This window comes from Manis javanica, chromosome 3, assembly GCF_040802235.1.
Source record: "Manis javanica isolate MJ-LG chromosome 3, MJ_LKY, whole genome shotgun sequence".
NCBI lineage: Eukaryota > Metazoa > Chordata > Mammalia > Pholidota > Manidae > Manis > Manis javanica.
The window spans coordinates 42810563-42824090 of record NC_133158.1 but is presented as its reverse complement, the minus strand read 5'-3'; the positions used below and the strand labels follow the sequence as shown (position 1 = coordinate 42824090).

General features: G+C 50.1%; 1 protein-coding gene across 4 annotated transcripts in view; it reads right to left on the bottom strand.

The window, feature by feature from the left end:
• The window catches only part of PRDM15 (PR/SET domain 15), a 77831-nt gene that overhangs the window by 54105 nt on the left and 10198 nt on the right, over window positions 1–13528 (bottom strand). For all 4 annotated transcript variants that reach the window (XM_073231307.1, XM_073231310.1, XM_073231309.1 and 1 more), the window contains exon 2: window positions 148–451. The gene's annotated coding sequence lies outside the window, so the exon portion shown is untranslated. The remainder of the gene's footprint in view (window positions 1–147; window positions 452–13528) is intronic.

Here is a 13528-nt window from a genome sequence, read left to right as displayed (position 1 = left end):
CATGCATGTGGCGAGAGGCCAGTCTGGAGTGGGGACCACAGGTCACCAGCAAAAGGTGAAGAGGGACAAAGAGGCAGAAAAACACGGAGAAACCTGCTTTACTGAGTTACTGAGTTGCTTGAGTGCCCCAGGAGCCTGAGCACCCACCTGCCGCCGGCAGGAGCCCACCTCACAGCCAGCACCGCTCACGGCCCAGGGGGCCTGAAGAGGCAGTGGTGGGTTCGGCCACCCTGCAGTGGGGCCACGGCAGAGCACGGGACCTGCTGCTTGTCAGAGTCGGGGTGCGGGTGGAGGGGCCGCCCTCGGTCTTTCCTTGTGGGAGCCTGGATCAATCCACTCAGGCCTGGTGCGCCCGCCTCTCCTGCTGCAGCGCTGGCCTCTCAAGGGGAGGCGAAGCAGACAGTCTCCTGTCCCCCAGATGTCCCCAGAAAAGCTGCTCCTCCAAGCATACCTGCTGGGAGAGGAAACCAGCTGAGACTTTTTCAAAGTGGCCACAGGAAAAAAACAAGCGGAGACAAGAAACACCTCCAAGTTTTATCTTTTTATTATACTGTGCTCTTGTCGTATTTTAGCATTTGAGTACTGAGAATAACATCCTTTAGTAGTAGCATGTGGTCTCTGAAACATGGCTTCTGAAATGGCTCTTTAAGCCCAAGAACACAGATCATAGCCACCCTGGGCAGCAAGTCAGACCTGAAGGAAGGGAGCATCTTGGAGACTGGGCTCTTACGGCAAAATTACTTTAGGGCTCAGAATATTCCTTTGAAGAAAGATGGTCCAGTCTCCAGACTTTTGCAGCATAAGAGAAATTCCAGAGTAAGGGGTATACATAGTGGTGTTTCAGGAAAAATGACAGAAAGACTTAAGTGTAAGATTCAGCCATTTTAACTACCAATCTTGGGAAAATTTACCTTACACCAGTGGTTCTCAAAGGGTGGTCCCTGGACCAACAATAGCAGCTGGAATTTCCGAGAAACACCGGAAATTTCTCAGAAATGCACGGGCTTGGCCCTTCCCCAGACCCACTGAGGATGGGATGATGCCCTCTGGGTTTTCACAGATCTCTAGGTTAGTGAGGCAGCCCAAGGCTGAGTGCCACTGCTCAACCTTAAATCTTTTTAAAACTTAACATGCCAAACTACTAAAAAACCTACCTAACCATAGCCACGATCACTGGGAAGCATAGCAACAGATTCAGGGACCCACATTATCAATCAGTCGGTGAGGTTCAGAGCACGATCATCTGCGCATAAGTTGGCAGGAAATGGGGAGCAAGGGTAGGTGGACAAATGCTCTCCATGACACCTGGACTCACATGGCAGGCCCCGGGATGACAACTGTTAAAAACAGTTTTTGGAAAAAGAAGAAGAGGAATGGAGAGGAATCAATCTATCTGACTCCAGGCTTGATTATAAAGCTACAGTAAAGGCTGGAGTCCCGGTGAAGGGACAGAGATGCAGCAGCGGAAGCCGCGAACAGGCCCGCACAAACACGCCCACCTGACAGCTGACAGAGGCGGGCTGCTGCCCAGGAGGGGAAGGCCACTGTGGCCACAGCACCAGCACACCCGTGGGAAACACGGGATCGCGGCCTCACGTCTTACACAAAGATCACATCCCCATGGGACATACCTGAAACATTAAACAGTCAATTTCTTAGAAAATCTTTGCGATCTAAGGCTAACCAGTTTTGAGACTTGTCACCAAAAGCATAGCCCATACAAGGAAAATTAAATTGGGCTTCATCAAAATTTCAAATTTTTGCAAATTTTATAGAAGGAGCTGTTAAGAGGGCTAAAAGTTTGTTGAAATCTGGCCTGAAGTTGGATACCAATTGTGTACAGGGCTGATCAGTTCGCCTACGGACAATGCTGCGGCATTCGAATGAGAAGCTTTGAGCCCTGTGGACGTGCTCACGCACCTTGCTGCCTCTCCTATACAATTGTACGTCCAAACCAAAGAAGAGCTATTGAAGCCAGGATATGGCCAGCAGAGCAACATCCTGCTGCCAGCCCCATCTGCATTAAGCCCAGAGACACTGTTGAACATTTCGACACATGGACCAGTGATGGTGACCCTTCTGGCACCTTGGGGGAAAGGCCTGGAAGCTGGCCTCTTGTGCATTCCTGTAGTAACAGCAAAGTGGCCAAAGATCACAGTAGTGTGCCCAAAACGTGCAGGAGGTAAGAGCATCTGATGGGGAAGTTTGTTTTATCTTTATGGCCAGTGTATGTACCTCCCGTAGCCCTATATATCGACCCACCTGTAACTCCCACAGGGATGGGGGTGAAAGTCTGGTATACTAGACCAGGACAAGACCCCATTCCTGCCACTGTCCTATCACAGGACCCCTCTCTTGCATGTATCCTACCTGATGGACAAGATTTGCCTATGCTGGTGTCACTAAACATTTATCTTATCGTCGTTAAGGTTATTTTCTCCTACAGTCCTTGTGGCCTGAATGTGCCCCCTGGCTGCAGCTGCTGCGTGACTGCTCTGAACCCTGGACTCCTGCCAGCCTATGGAATGACGAGCTATGGCCTTAATCTGCATAAGACTGTAAACCTTGCTGAATCCTCCTGCTTGAGGACTGTCATAACTTTATCACTGTTACTATTGTTATGTCATTAGTCTGGTCACAGTGCTCTAGTTTTCTCACCCAGGGACCATTGTGGAAGAAGGGGAACGAGTAGATTGTAAAGCGAGATTTCTGGAGGGGTGGCCTGTGGGTAAAAGTGTAACATTTCCAGAATATCTGGCCTGGCTGCAGTGTATCTGCATATCCTTGGGGGTGGAGAAGTTCATCTCCATGTCAATGGGTAATTACCTGGGCAACCGAGGGCGTGTCTGAACGGGAGAGTTTAAGGGGGGAGCGGCTGGCTTGCTTGCTTGCTGACTTCTTCCCAAGCAGAGAAGAAAGACAGCCTAGGACTGCAGTTTGTGAACAATAAATGGGTTTTAAACTTTATTTCTCCCTTTGACTGCTTTCGGTTTTTAGAGGTATTTTGCCCTGGGATTTCCTCTCCCCGGCCTTACAAGGGGGGTAAAAAGACAAGAGGAAGACTGGGAGGCACTTTTACAAACCATGTATCCAAATCTAGAATACGCAAAGACCTTTCAACAGTAAAAATACAGTCCAATCAGAAAATGGGCAGAAGACAGAGAGAGACAGTTAGTGAAAGAAAATCAGAATGGCAAATAAGTGAAAAGATGTCGAACATTAGTCGCCAGGGAAACGCAGGTCAAACCACAACATGATCTCACTACACGTGCACCAGACAGGCAAAAATGCTGGTGAAGATAGGGAAAACCTGGGGCGCTTGTGAGTGGCTGGTGGGGACGCAAACCATGTGGCAGATGCTGTTAAGGTCAACATGCCCGGGGTCTGTGACCCAGTGACTTGCGCTTGGGGGCCTTAATCCCAGAGAAAGAGAAACTTGAATTGCACAAAAGCCTATACAGAACTGTCCCATAAACATCTCTTCCTAAACCTCGTTTGACTTCTTGGTTGCTCTGGACAGGCCCTACTGGCTGGCTGCTCTCCTGAAGCGTCTCCCCCCGGATCCTCCTCCACCTGATCTGGGCCCTGGCCCTCCTTGGGCTCAGCCCCAGCCCCTTCTCATCTCTCCTCCAGCTGGACCCTCTCCCTCGGCAGCCACACCGCTCCTGAGGCTGACACGAAACCATATGGGTGCTGGTGACTATTCGGAATTCTGCACGTGTATCCAGCTGTGCAACCACACCTTGTCTGGAAGGCCCCTAGCAGCTCAATGTGCCGGTTGTCACAGACCTGGACTCTGGCCCCCTCATAGCCCTAGACGTGGACTCTACCAGCTGCCTCCACCACCTCCCCTGGCCAACCCCAGCTTCTCCCACTTGGAAGTCCCCGAGGGCCTCTGAATGGCTCTTCCTGCCCCGCTCTGGCTAACCAATCCTTTCCCGCACTGTGGACGGGCTCTTCTAAAACATGAACCCAATCAGACTACTTGCCAGCCTGAAACTTAAGGGCTTCCCACTGTCCCTGGGACAAAACCCAAACGCATCAGTCCACCTACCGGGCGCTGACCCTCTCAGGCCATAGCAGCCTTGTTTTAGTTCCCAGAAACACATTCTCTGCACTTGGAACTTCCTTGGCTCTGCCGCTGACTGACACAACTCACTCTTTACATTTTCGCTTAATTGTCACTTCTTTGGGAAGGGTTTTCCTGACCCTCCCGTTCCGCAAGAGCCCTTCAATTTCCCTCCACTCTGCTTTTGAGCACTGCAGTCACCTAGGTGTGTATGACTTATCCACTGAACCTAAGGACCGAGAGGGAAACACCCAACAGCAGGAGCTCAGTGCCTGCAGAGCGTGCCACCGTGAAACCTGCTAGAGAATCAGCCACTTCACCTGGACTTCCCTCCATGCCCTGCGGCCTCCCCCCTCTGGGCCACCCCCCAGCTATGGAAGCGAGATCCCCTCCTGGGGTACAGCCGCTTGCCCCAGTGTGCTTCCTCTGCCCATGTCCTCCCCACTCACCCATGACCCACCAACCCTTTCAAGACAGAGCCCAGCCTCCCCCTCCAGACATCTTCCTCTCCGTCCTTTGCTCTCCCCTCCCTATATCCCCAAATAAAGGTGACTCTTCCTATTAAACAGTCATCTCAGGCTGTCATATAAGCCACAGACGTCTGGGTTTTTTCCTAGATTTCTAACAAAAGCTTGATGTTGATCTCTCTATTCACTCCCTTTTTAAATTAGTATGTACTCGGTATGTAATACTCCACATAAATGAGCCTTGATATCTTTTGACTGGACGCCATCTGTACCTCCAGGTAATAAGAGTTGGTTGGTGTGGGTAAAACCCTAATATTTCCAGAATATCTCACTGGGCTTTAGTGCATTTGCATATCCTCAGGGGTGGAGAGAAGTTCATCCCCATGTCAATGGGTAATTACCTGGGCAAAGGAGGGCATGTCTGAACCTGAGAGGTTAGGGGGAGGTCCTTGCTTGCTTCTGCTGGAGTAGGAGAGAGAGACGGCCCCAGGCTGCAGTTTGTAAGCAATAAATGGATTTTAAACTTTATTTCTCCCTTTGACTGATTTTGGATTTAGAGGTATTTTGCCCCAGGATTTCCTCTCCCCGGACTTAACATCTGGCATACTCAGCAGGACCTCTGAATCTGAAATGGTTGCGACCTTTGGGAGGGCTGCCCCTAGAGATGGTGGGGAGATGCCCAGAACCCCCCTGTGGATGGTGGGGAGGTCCTAGTGGATACAGTGGCAGAGGGTGCAGCTTCACCTATTATCCCCCCCAGCTGTGGGGCTTCCATTTGGGAGCTCCTAGTGGGGAATTGGTCTAGGGTAAAATACCTCCTAGAGGGGTGGGGCCTTCCTCAGAACTGGGGGAGGGTGGAGACATCGGAAGCTGCAGAATTAGCCCTCCGTGAGTTGGAAGGCTGCTTGGGAGACACTAGGGGGCCAAGTAATGGCTGGCTGTGGGTAAAACAGTAGTATTTCCATAATATCTCGACTGGCTTTAGTATATCTGCATATCAACAGGAGCTCAAGGGTGGAGAGAAGTATGGCTTTACTACATTTGCATCATTCCTCAGGTGGAGAGAAGTTCATCTCCATATCAATGGATAATTACCTGGGCAAGGTGAGCTTATCTGTACCGGAGAGGTGAGGGGAGGGCCGGTTTTGCTTCTGCTGGAGCAGGAGAAAAGGGCCTGGACTGCAGTTTGTAAGCAGTAAACAAATTTTAAACTTTATTTCTCCCCTTGACTGATTTTGGTTTTTAGAGGTATTTTGCCCCAGGATTTCCTCTCCCCAGACTTACACTGGCACTGTAAGGTTTCTTTTCTTTGAGATAGTGGAAAATGTTACACAGGAGAGAGAGAGGATTATCGAGAGGGTTAGGGAGGAGAGAGAGGTACTTCAGCATTGCTTGGAGGAGCTGGGTGGCATACCCTATGGGATGCTAAAGATAGTTACTGAAAAGGCAGGTCACGCTTCTAGAAGATTCCTTAGTAGCTGCGAGCGGGGAGGCAGCAGGGAAAGCCACGCTGCAGCAGGCCATGGGGGAGGGGGAGGAAAGAGTAGTGCCTTGAGTTCCAGAGATGGTGGAGGATGGGGGGAAGGGTGAGGAGGGGGCGGAGCCACGGGTGGATCTGCTACCCAGGCCACCGCCAGAGGCACCAGCCTCTCCAGTATTAAAGGCCTACCCAGCTGTAATTAAGAAAATAAAAACCAAACTACTGCAGGCTCCGCAGGGGGAGGAGCACTCCATGCTCTGTTCCCATACCCAGGATGAGCTGGTGGGCATGAGCGTCCTGTATAGGTAGAGACCACTGGAATCTCTGCCTACATGGCTTTTATATCTCTGGGAATATGGGGGGTGGAAAACATTGTTGTGTCGGGTACTGAGATGAGTAAAAGCCTCCCTGACGCCTTTCCCTTCCCTCCAGCAGCAGTTGCAAAATGCCCATCACGCTCCTGGGAATCAGGGAATCAGACACTCCTGGAATGGCTGATAGCAGCCATCAGGGTAGTTCGGCCTAATCAGGGTGATTTACCATATTTTCCTAGTAGCTGGAAAATGTATGCAGAGCTCCAGCAGGTACTGTGGGAATTGGGTATGAAAAATATCTATGACATGGACCCCCAGGGCCTGATGAGGAGGTGTTCACTATAGGAATGAGAAATCTGGTGCTGCATACAGCTCCATCTCTCTTTGGGTCCCTAGTGAATACTCTAGGACCCCTCCTAGGGCAACCCATAAGGGAGGCTACTCATATTTAAGCAGATCTGGAGGAGGTTGAAACAATAAGGGCACAGAGGGAGGTACAGGCCATGACTGAGAGGAGAGGTGCAAAGGGCCCGTGAAGGTCTCAAGCACTCAGATGTGGGTTGATTTGAATAAAGGCCAGGGTATGGAAAGAAAAACTCGATGGGCAGCCCAATAGACTATTGTTAGAACTGTGGCACCAATTAAAGCCAGAGCAGCAGTTCCAGCTGCTGAGGTCCAGGACACGGAAACAGGAGTCAAGGCCTCATGCCCAGCCTGTGTCCCTGCAAGACTTCCTGGGGAACGATACTCAGGATTCACCTGGGCCCTCACCCCCACAGGAGGATGAGTGGGCATCGCGGTTTGACTGGGAGAGGGTATGGGGGTCAAAGTCCCCACCTTGGAGGACATGTTGGGGACTGGAGGCCACATGTAGAGTTAGCAATTCATTGGTCCCCTGTGAATGTACAATGTGTCCTGGCGCTGGTGGACACAGGAGCTGAGTATTCTCTGATTCATGGCAACCCTGAGTGTTTTCCCAGGCCCCCTGCTGTGATAGGTGGCTATGGGGGTAAGGCAATTAGAGTGGAGAAAGCCCACATCCCATGGGGGATAGGGCATTTACCCCCAAAGGAGTATACTGTGTACATTTCTCCCATCCCAGAATATATTTTGGGGGTAGATATCCTGCAGGGCCTGTGGTGACAGACCACTGCAGGTGAGTTCAGACTGAGGGTACATGTGGTAAAGGCAGTTCTGAGGGGACGTGCTAAGCACCCACCTGTAGCTCTGCCTGTACCTTGGCGGGTGACAAATACTAAGCAGTATAAATTGCCTGGGGGGCACAAGGAAACTGGAGAAACTCTACAGGAGTTGGAGAGGGTGGGCATCATAAAGCCCACTCAGAGTCCTTTGAATTTTCCCAGTGTGGCCAGTGAAAAAGCCAGACGGCTCCTGGCTTATGACCGTGGACTACAGGGAAGTGAATAAAGTCACACCCCCTTTGCATGCTGCTGTCCCCTCTATAGCAGACATTCTGGACACCCTCAGCCATGAGCTGGGAATGTATCACTATGTAGTAGACCTTGCTAGTGCTTTCTTCTCTATTGACATAGCACAGGAAAGCTGGGAACAGTTTGCCTTCACATGGGAGAGCCAGCAGTGGACATTCGCTGTCCTCCCACAGGGATACCTCCACAGTCCCACCATCTGCCACGGACTTGTAGCCCTGGACCTGGCCACATGGAAGAAACAGCAAACAGTGCAGTTTTATCACTACATTGATGATATTATGTTCACATCTGATTCTCTTGCTGACTTAGAAGGGGCAGTTCCTAGACTGTTGCAACATCTACAGAAAAAGGATGGGCTATGAACAGCACCAAGGTTCAGGGACCCGGTTTGTCTGTGAAATTCTTGGGGGTTATCTGGTCAGATAAAACTAAAGTTGTTCCTGAAGCAGTAATAGACAAGGTCCAGGCTTTCCCTACCCCTATCACTGTGGCAGTATTACAAGAGTTTTGGGGCCTTTTGGGTTACTGGAGAGTGTTTATCCCACACTTGGCACAAATTCTGAAGCCCTTATACTGATTGGTACAAAAGGGCATCAGGGGGGACTGGGATGAGACATGTGCAGCTGCTTTTACTGCTGGTGAGTGAGCAATCAAGGCCATAAAGGCCTTGAGTGTTAACAGTCTCATCAAAGCCCTGTGTGCTATATATTCATGTAACCGAAGACTGTTAAGGATGGGGGTCTTTAGCAGCTGCTTGAATGGACATGCCAACCTATTGGATTCTGGTCATAACTATGGAAAGGAGCAAAGGTCTGGTACACCTTGGTAGGGAAGCAACTGGCTGCTGTGTACCACACCTTGCTGGCTATGGAGCCCATTGCTAGAACAGCTCTGACCAAGGTAATAACCACCTATCCCATCGTGGGGTGGGTGTGAGACTGGACCCAAAGGCCACGGAGTGGCATGGCACAGAAGCCTACACTGGCCAAATGGGGTGCATATTTACAGCAGCACAGTGCCCTCTCTACTAGCCCCTTAAGTGGAGAACCCCAACACTTATTGGGGCCAGTGACCAGACCAGTAGAATGCAGGAAGAACTTGCTTTTGAGCCCTTGGTGGCTGAGACTCCTTATCAGGAGGGAAAACCCCCTATACCTGAAGACGCTTGGCACACAGACAGCTCCAGTCATGGGGAGCCCCCGAAGTGGAGGGCTGTGGCTTTCCATCCTAAGACTGAGGCAATATGGATGGAGGATGGAGAGGGGAGAGCAGCCAGTGGGCTGAGTTACGGGCAGTATGGCCCGTGATCAGCCAGGAGCCTTCCCCTGTAGTTGTCTGCACTGACAGCTGGGCCATCTATCAGGGCTTGACCCTGTGGCTACTGACATGGTATCATGCCAACTGGATGGTTGGTCACCAGCCCCTCTGGGGGCAAGAGTTCTGGCAAGACCTGTGGGCCCCTGGTGAGACGAAGACTGTTATCATGTATCATGTAACTGGCCATTTGCCTTTGGCATCCCCAGGGAATGATGAAGCAGACACACTGGCCCAGGTGCACTGGCTAGAAGGAAAGCCTGCCTCTGATGTGGCCCAATGGCTACAACAGCATTTGTTGCATGCAGGGCAAAAGACAATGTGGGCTATAGCCCATAGGTGGGGCTTGCCGTTGACCTTTGAAGAAGTCAGCTGAGCCCGGAACGAGTGCCTTGTGTGCTCTAAGAGGGACTTAACGGAGTCCCGCAGCAATGTGGGAAAATAGTGAGGGGGCTGATACCCCTTGTCAGGTGGCAGGTAGACTCTACTGGGCCTCTGCCCATATCAGAAGGGTATCAGTATGCCATGACTTGGGTGGACACGGCTGCTGGACTATTGCTTCCTTTTCCTGCACATCGTGCAAATCAGCAAACCACCAAGAGGGGCCTGTGGCGTCTCTTTGCAGGCTATGGCCTGCCACAGGTGACTGAGAGCAATCAAGGCACCCACTTTACTGGACATGCGTTACAACAATGGGTGCAGCAATTACAAATGAAGTGGCAACTTCATGTACCCTATAACCCTACCAGGGCAGGCATGATAGAGAAGTATAATGGTTTGTTGAAATCTGGCCTGAAGTCGGACTTCAATTGTCTACAGGGCTGGTCAGTTCGCGTATGGACAGTGCTGCGGCGTTTGAATGAGAAGCCACGTAAAAGAGCTTTGAGCCCTGTGGATATGCTCACACACCTTGCTGCCTCTCCTATACAACTGTACGTCCAAACCAAAGAAGAGTTATTGAAGCCAGGATATGGCCAGCAGAGCAACATCCTGCTGCCAGCCCTACTGCATTAAGCCCAGAGACACTGTTGAATGGACCTGGCCCTGGACATTTTGACACATGGACCAGTGATGGCTGGCCCTTCTGGCACCTTGGGGGAAAGGCCTGGAAGCTGGCCTCATGTGTATTCCTGGAGTAACAGCAAAGTGGCCCCCGAAGATCATGGTAGTGAACCCAAAACAACCAGGAGGTAGAGCATCTGATGAGGAAGTTTCGTTTTATCTTTATGGCCAGTGCATGTACCTCCTGTAGCCCTATGTATCGACCCACCTATAACTCCCACAGGGATGGGGGTGAAAGTCTGGTATACTAGACCAGGACAAGACCCCATTCCTGCCACTGTCCTATCACAGGACCCCTCTCTTGCATGTATCCTACCTGATGGACAAGATTTGCCTATGCTGGTGTCATTAAAACATGTACCTTATCACCCTTAGGTTATTTTCTCCTACAGTCCTTGTGGCCTGAATGCGCCCCCTGGCTGCAGCTGCCATATGATGATTGCTCTGAACCCTCAGCTACTGCCTGCCTATGGAATGGACTAACTATGGACTTAATCTGAATAAGACTCTGAACCTCGCTGAATCCTCCGGCTTGAGGGTTATCATGATTTTATTGCTGTTGTTATTGTTATGTCATTAGTCTGGTCACAATGCTCCAGTTTTCTCACTGAGGGACCATTGCAGAAGAGGGGGAATGAGTACATTGTAAGGCAAGATTTCTGGAGGGGTGGCCTGTGGGTAAAAGTGTAACATTTCCAGAATATCTTGCCTGGCTTTAGTGCATCTGCATATCCTCAGGGGTGGAGAGAAGTTCATCTCCGTATTGATGGGCAATTACCTGGGCAACTGAGGGCTTATCTGAACCTGAGAGGTTAGGGGGAGGGCCTTGCTTGCTTCTGCCAGAGCAGGAAAGAGAAACGGCCCTGGGCTGCAGTTTGTAAGCAATAAACGGATTTTAAACTTTATTTCTCCCTTTGGCCAATTTCAGTTTTAGAGGTATTTTGCCCCAGGATTTCCTCTCCCAGGACTTACAGTTGGAAAGTCTCAAATGCTGCATTTTTAAAATTCATGCCAGCAAGTTTACAAATTTGGTTAGATTAGCAGTGAGACCTAAAAGAGAAATTTTACACATTCCCAATAAAAAGCGGTTTTAAATGTTTATCACTTTTTCAGTATTTACAGAGCATCTGCCAGAAATAAGATTCCAATGGCGCCTTGGCACCTGTGGCCCAGGGCTTGGGTGGCAGGCCCCCGCGCGGTCCTGCCCCAAGGCAGGACAGGTCTGGAGCTGAGGCTCTTCTCCTTTGTGGCCTCCCCGGGAGACAGCTGCATCAGTTTGTCCCTGCTGTCACAGGGCCCCTGCCTTCCCTCACTCAGACACTCAACCTGTTTAAGGGTTTCCAGTAAATGTACTTGAAAGTTTAAACAGACAATCTGTTAGTGAAGAAATCTTGCAAACCCATAATTCTGTTACAGGATATGGCAGCTTTTCAGGGAAGTGTCTGGTACCCATGAGAATATTTTCTCAGCTCAAATAAGTCAACATCATTCTCTTAACATCCAGGTATTCACGGAACACCCACCACCACCAGGCTGCGAAGGATTATTCATTCCAGGCAGGAGAACAAGTGTGAGCCCTCTCCCCTCCCACAAAATACCAGACAAGGGCAGCCCAGGGCCTGTGGGAAGGCAGCTTGGGAAAGCTTCATGTGGGGCCTGTGTTTGGCCAAATGTGTCATTCTCCATTACTGGGGAGAAGTGCCAGCTGTCCCTGGCACAGCAATCAGCCTGCCAGGTTCAATCACAAAGTCACACACCTGTAAGGGGCTGGGACCACAGCCACACAGAGCACCAAGCCAGTCCCATTTCTCCAACGGGCTGGTGCTCAAGGGCCCGGGGTCACCCACTCTGCCCAAGCCCAGTGATTCAGGCAGGTGGTAAGGGAACAGCAGTTCCTTTCTACAGCCGCAAACATTCATCATTCAGAACTCTTGAGAGGCGAGAAGACACCCCACAGCCACCCTCAGCCCAGAAACCTCATTGGACTATTTTGAGTTTTATATGTATTTTCTATAAAAACAGCGTGGTCTACAGAATGCCAGCCATCCAGAGACTCCCCCAACCTGCCATTAGTCAAACAGGATCTGGAGAGGGAACTAAGATGAAAACCCTTTTCTTCCAGCACAGACCAACTTGACTTCAAACTCCCCAGGAAAACAGGTTTGCAAAAGGTTCCCAGAAGTTTGAAAGAAAAGCCAGAGGGTCTATTCAACCTCAGCAGAACATGTGAACAGAGCACTTTTTTAAAGGTTATGTAATGTGAATTTGACACTCCAGGTCCCTCGCATAGGTGGGATTATACAGTATCTGTCCTTCTGTGATTGGTTGATTTCACTTAAGGTCCTCTGGGGTCATCCAAGTCCCCACACAGGTCACGATTTCATTCTCTTCTAAGGGTGAACACCTGCTGTGCACATACAGAGCCGTCTGCTTAGCCACTCATCTGTCAGTGCGCACTGGGGCTGCTTCCATCCCTGGGCTACTGTGAGTAATGTTGCTGTGAACATGGGTGCACAAATATCTTTTCAAGTGCCTGCTTTCAATTTTGGGGGGAACATACCCAGAAGAGAGATGGCTGGATCCTATGGTAGGTCTATGTTTAATTGTTGGAGGAACCTCCACAGTTTTCCTTAGTGGCTGCACCATTCTGCATCCCTGCCAGCAGTGTGCAAGGTTTCTGATCTCTCCACATCCTTGCCAACACTTAAGATTATTTTATTTGTTATACAGTAGTCATCCTAATGCACGTAAGATGGTAAAAGATTTTTTTTCAATGTGACCTGTAAAGGCTGGGATTTAGAAAAAGTTTTGAAACATTGGAAAATGAAAACATCTCAATTTGAAAAGGTAGCTAAACATAACTCAGAAAGAAAGGTGTTTGCAGGAAGGGTGTTCATCTAAGTGTGAAATGAAGATTATCTCGTTGGTTCGCCTGGCTGGGCCTTCCTTTCCTGACCCCCCTGCCCACTTATGTGACAAAGGGGGACAGATAAAGGAGCAGGGTGATGAGGCTGACATCCTGGGGGTCTACTGCAGGCCTGGATGACTCACCAGAGTCTCTCCTCTTCGGTGTCCAAGTGGTACCTCAGACAGAAAAGGAAGGTAACCCACACATTTAACTTTTTTGGGCTGTTTAAAGTTTTGAAATAATTACAGAATTGCAGGAAGTTTCAAAACTAGCGCACAGACATCTGGCATGTTCTTCACTCAGTTTGCCCCAAGGGTCCTATCTTCCATAACTATGTAACCTATTGCAACTTTTACGTAACTATGGCACTGTCCAAACCAAGACACTAGCCCTGGTACAAAGGACATGCACACAGTTCTCTGTCATCTTATCACAGGCACAGTCACGTGATCACCTCTGCAAC